The following is a 5,679-nucleotide window of genomic DNA, read 5'->3' as shown; positions in this document are numbered from 1 at the left end:
GTTTTATTTTTTTCCATACAAAGCAGTACTGTCCTGAAAGATTAAGCCCATTATGTTTAAACCTATATTGACTGGCAGCACCACGTCAGCAGCAAAACTATTCTTAGCTTGAACAGTGGACATTCCCCACAGCAGCATTTCACCAAAAAAATAAAATTAAGCTAAAAGAAGGTGACAAAAGAAGGTGACAAAAGTCAGCCTGCAAGCATGGATTTGACTTCAATTGAATCACTGCAGTTAATGAATACAGAAAGGCAGCATTTTCACAATGTTTTCCAGGACAACTTCCAGGGTCTTGTTTTTGTATCCTGACAATTGCTATTCACATGACACTACAAGAAAAGCCAAGTTACTATAAAATCACATCATTGCATACTTCCAGTGAAAACAATTCCAAATGAATTTGAATCTTGATGAAAGGGGAGTATGCCCAGCTTTCAAAAAAAAAAAAAACTACTTCACAGTGCATTTTTACACTTCTGTTTCGTTCAGCACTGCTATACCAACAAGAGATATTCAACCTCCTAATTTCTTTGTCCTCCCACTCTAGAATGTGGCACAAAGTATGACAAGTTATCAGACCAGCTAGCAAACATATTTAAAGGAGTATTAATGAATCTGGTCTCATCGGACTTCTGAAGAAATCTGCTCACCACTATTATCTCATCTCTGTTATTCATGCTTTGAGGTATTTAAAAAAAAATTCTCTTACATTCTTCTAGTATTTGTTTAGCTACTGCACTTCCTTTGGCTTAGACAATTATAAGAGGCTGAGTTTTCTTTGGTTTCCAAGTCTGTTTCACTTTAGGAGCATATTAATTTTTGTCAGTGTTTCCAATGAAGAGAACTGGAGAATTATTTCTACAGTGGGCTACATTCCATGAAAGTCTGTAGAGAAAGAAGCATGCAAAACTTGGATGCAGCCTATCAGATCTTTTAATATCTTGCTTTCCTTTTGTTTAACCTATGATTGTACTGGGCTTCAAGTACATCCGTTAAAATGATAAATTAACGTGAATATTAAAAAAGAACTTCTAAAATCTTGTTTTTAAATACTCAAATACTGGAGGGAACATCAGATCTCTATCTAAATTATAGAGTTAGTTTTCCTACCAACACTACAATCAACTGAATTAAATCTCATAAGACCATATGTTAGCCTTGAGCTCCAGATTTAATTACTGTATGTACTACATAGAAGTACTGCTGTATAATTCAGCATGAAATACAACTTACAGGCACAACATATCATTAGTAGAATACTCTGCAGCTTCTCCCATTCCCTTGACATTTTATTGCAAAACAGTAAAGGGAGTTCTTCTGAGGAAGCAGCTTCAGATATCTTAAGAGCTTAAACAGATACACAGGTGGAAGAGATCGGCTTGTCACTTTCCTCATGGTATTGATAATCATGCCAAATTAACAATTAGCATAAGTCTGGAGCTTGTGAAATAGTTTTCCTACAGTCTGCATTTCAGAGCCAAAAGCTACATATTTTCCTACCCCAGAATAGAACATTATGATTAAGAACACTATCTCGGATTTCAGATAGAGACAGACACTTACACATACCATTTATTCTTTACCTTGTTAAGGAATTTTTGCACAGTAATTCTTTGGTACTATCAACATCAGCCAAAGATTGTTGTGAAATATGATCAATACTTTTTATCAGAGAGCTGTTACAACCTGTTGCAATAGTACTTAGTCTCAGTTATAATTTCAACTTCTTACATCTAAAAAATTTATTTTTCTTAAGAGCTTGTTCACTTTTCAATTAATTTGTGGAAATGTTAAGCCTAATCCATTTACAATTAGAGTTATTTTTCATAGAAAATAAATCCTGGTCCTCACTAACCATCACAGATGCCAAGCACGCCTGCAGCTGCTATTAGAGCCTGAGCACATTCCACTTTCCCAAAGAAGCTAATGCTGCCCAGAGATGGACAGTGTATTGATTTCTTTTAGCCCAGTATGGCAATCCTGCAAAATATAAAAGAATACAAAGGTACAAAAATTTCAATTAAAAAAAAAAAACCACACACACATTCCTCTTGCTTACAGAAAAAAGAAAAAAAAGTTCCATCATCAAATATTAGAGGCCTTTGGACAGACACGTTCTCCTGACTTGGCACAGTGATCCATTGGATCACCATTGGGCACATGTTGGGTGACCGTGGCATGTGTCGCATCGAATCAAAATGCTCATCTCCAGAAGGTCTGTTGCTATAAGTTCAGTCCTGTTAATTCTGGGTCTGACAGCACCAGCAACTATATTCTCACTGGGGACCTAGGAAGAATCTATCAGTCCAAGGAATTCATGTTGCACATGTACAGATCAGCTGTTGATAGGCACACATCTTGTGTGATGAGTAGGCACATAGACATTACTTCTAAAAATGTACCATTCACAACCTACAAGGTGTTCATCTCTAGCTAGTACCAGGCAAGCCTTTATTTACTTGAGGCTTTTAATGATGTAGTACCAAATACTCATCCTGGGATGAACCCAAGAACTACAGAGGGGATCCCTTCAACTTCAGTAGCCTCTTACAATGGAGATAAACTAGACCAGCATTTCACTGAGACCACATGACATTTGCCTCTGATTACAAGTGATTGCATATCATTCATGCATGAGTTAATAGAATATCTGCTCTGAAAGAAATGACTTTGTATGGGAGCTGTTGAGTCACAGCCTGAACCGCGATAAGCACCTGAGGAAAGGACCCAGTCAGCCCTGGGAGCATGGGCAAAAGCAATTCACCTGTGCAACCAGAAGGGGTGGAGCCAGGCTCCACCTCTCTTACACCTCATTTAAAGGCCTGACAGTGGGAAGGATCTCTTTCAGGAGATTCTTCCTTGGAGAAGCTTTCCCCTGCAAACCTAGAATCTTCTTGTATGGGTGAGTAATCTTCCTTCCTTCCTTCACAGCACCTCTCTATTGTGCCAGCCCTTCTGTCATCACGCCTTTGTTGCTATGCCTGATTATATTGATCTGTCCAATTGCTACAGCCTCCTCTTTTATTATGTTGGCCCACACTGTCAGAGGAGTATGTTGATGGTACAGCAGTAGAGATTGAAGCTTCCCACCATCATCCTATAACATCTAGTGGCCATGCAACAAATGCCAGCAGAGAGATAATATGATAAAATGGCATCTGACACAGAAGTGCATGTGAAGAGAACATGCATAGTTGAATTCCTGCCTGCCAAAAAAAGGTTATGTCCATTGATATTTGTCAGTGCTAATGGAATATTTGTGTAGACCAGCACAGTGAGGTAGTGAATGGTGCACCTCAGCAGTGGCAGCCATGGGTCCTGTCTGGGTTTTGACAAGTACAGCATGCTTGTTCATCTTCATTTCTGGTAAAATGAATAGCTGATGGTGGAGACTATGTTGTATTAAAAAAAAAAAACTTGTAGTCAAGAAATTGCTTTATCAAACAGTTATTGTGCTCACTGTATCTGTTATAGTTTCAAAGGAAAAAATAGGATTAGTTTCAGAGCAGCCTTTATATATGCAACCCAAGGCAAATTATCTTCACTCAGTGTGGCTCAGGCAAATCAAAATGTTTGTCACCCATGCCAAGAGGAAGGAAATAGTGGAAGATAGTACAAGAACATTGACTATGGTCACATCCTTCAGTTCTGTGGTTCATGAACAATTGCAGTACATTTCACCTTTAATTTTAGGCCATAAAAAGTTATCTGAAGTCATCTGTCTAGTAAGACAGTATGTCATCTAGTTCTGCAAACAGTAATTATCTGTAAAAACAAAAATATTTCTTATTAAAGCCATGCTAGCATTTCACTTCCTCCCATCCCTATTAATAAAAAATATAATGCAACAGAAAAGCTACTTATATATAACACTAATTATTATAGATCAGAAATTAATAATTAAGCCGGCCAGCATTTTCTGAGCACAAGTTTATTCCACAAGGCCCTAGATATCCTGCAAGAGATCTGTGTAATTTTCATGAACTTTAATTGATAAAACATTAAGATCCAAAATAGGTCAAGTGATTCAAATTCTTTTTTTTAAATCTTGCAATGTTTGGGGCTTTTTCCACCTCAAGAATACTGGAAAAAGAATAAAGGTTGGTACATCAGTCATATATAGGCAAGAAAATCTTTTCCCATGCATCCAGTGCATCATGCCTTGAACTTTTTTTACTGGACACAGAAAAGACTTGGCATGGTATTAATCAGCATTTGAAAAAGCTCTGGGTTATCTATCTGATAAAATGATTGTATTTTTGCAGCACCAATGAATTAAAACATATTCGTCTCCAAGAACAGGCATTAAGATTATTTCTAATTTTATGCAATCATCTGGATATGAAGTCATGACACCAAGTAATTTTCACAAGTACTGTGAGAATAACCAGGAGGCCCTATTAACTTTACCGCAGTCTCATTACAACTTTTAAAGTACTCAGCAGAATAAAATGATAGTCACCATGAGCTCTCCAGATTCATGGGATCTTGAACAGCAAGCATGGAAACTATTGCAGCCTGTGCAAGATGGAAAGTTAGGGGGATGTAATAAGGAAGGAAATGCCTTTTGGAACTTGGAAGTAGTTATTTACATCTTTCAGTTTCAATTTAATAATAATAGCACAGAGGAAAGACAGTATAATAGAGTTTCTAACTGCAAAACCAAATTCAGTAAGAAAAACTAAGTTTTGTTTGAGTTTTTCAAGTACACGCAAAACCATATATTCTGTGTAGTCTGGCATTTGGACTGCAAGATTTAAATTGATTCCAGAATAAACTTCAATTCATGCAAAACAGGGCTCAAGTTTGCTCAAAAACATGTATGTTGCAAAACCCTTACCTGTGACAAGACAGTGTAAGGACTTCCAGTCAAGGGGACTGCACCAGTTCAGAGCTAACTGATGTTAGGCTCCTATGCAAACAGGGAGTTGGGCAACTTCTAGACCATATAAGTACTCAACTACAATAAAAACAAGGCACAGCTCCAGGAAGCAGATATTTGGAACTTCTGTAAAATTCTGTAAAGTTTCCAAAGAACTAAAATTTTACAACAGAATCATAAACACAATAAGATTTACTTTAACTCACCTCCCACATCTGCAATAAACATGTTCAATGCTATGTGTTTACCACTATACTCATATAGAGGATTGCACAGATGGAAACACCTAACTGCATGGCCATCACTTCCCCCATAAAACAATAATTTGAATTCTCTAGATGCATAGAGAATGCATTGCTGACTACTGATCTCAGTTATGATGCTATTTCAGCCAAAAACAGCCAGCTAGCTACATACCAATGTTAGTAAATCCTGATGAAGTTATGTCAGATCTTTTGCACATTGTTTAACTTTCCATTAGCTTCCTGCATTCATTTGACAACACTGGAACTTTTGGGAAGCAGAGAGATGAGATATCTTAAATAGTTGACATTTGAAACCTTTACAGCAGAGACTGTCTAATGTAATACATAAAGGTATTGGCATAAAAGCTTAAAATACAACAGCTTAAGACCTATTCCTTGAAGTAAAAATTGTCATCACCATAATGAAAGAGATAAACTTCCCCAAGTGAACTCTTCCATCTCAGGCTGCTATGGGATCTTCTGTCTTCTTGAAGCATCCATCCAGGCTGTAAATTTTATCTTCACTAATAGGAGACAGCCAAGAACGCA

The sequence above is a fragment of the Meleagris gallopavo genome, chromosome 1 (assembly GCF_000146605.3).
Source record: "Meleagris gallopavo isolate NT-WF06-2002-E0010 breed Aviagen turkey brand Nicholas breeding stock chromosome 1, Turkey_5.1, whole genome shotgun sequence".
NCBI lineage: Eukaryota > Metazoa > Chordata > Aves > Galliformes > Phasianidae > Meleagris > Meleagris gallopavo.
This window is presented reverse-complemented; position numbering follows the sequence as displayed.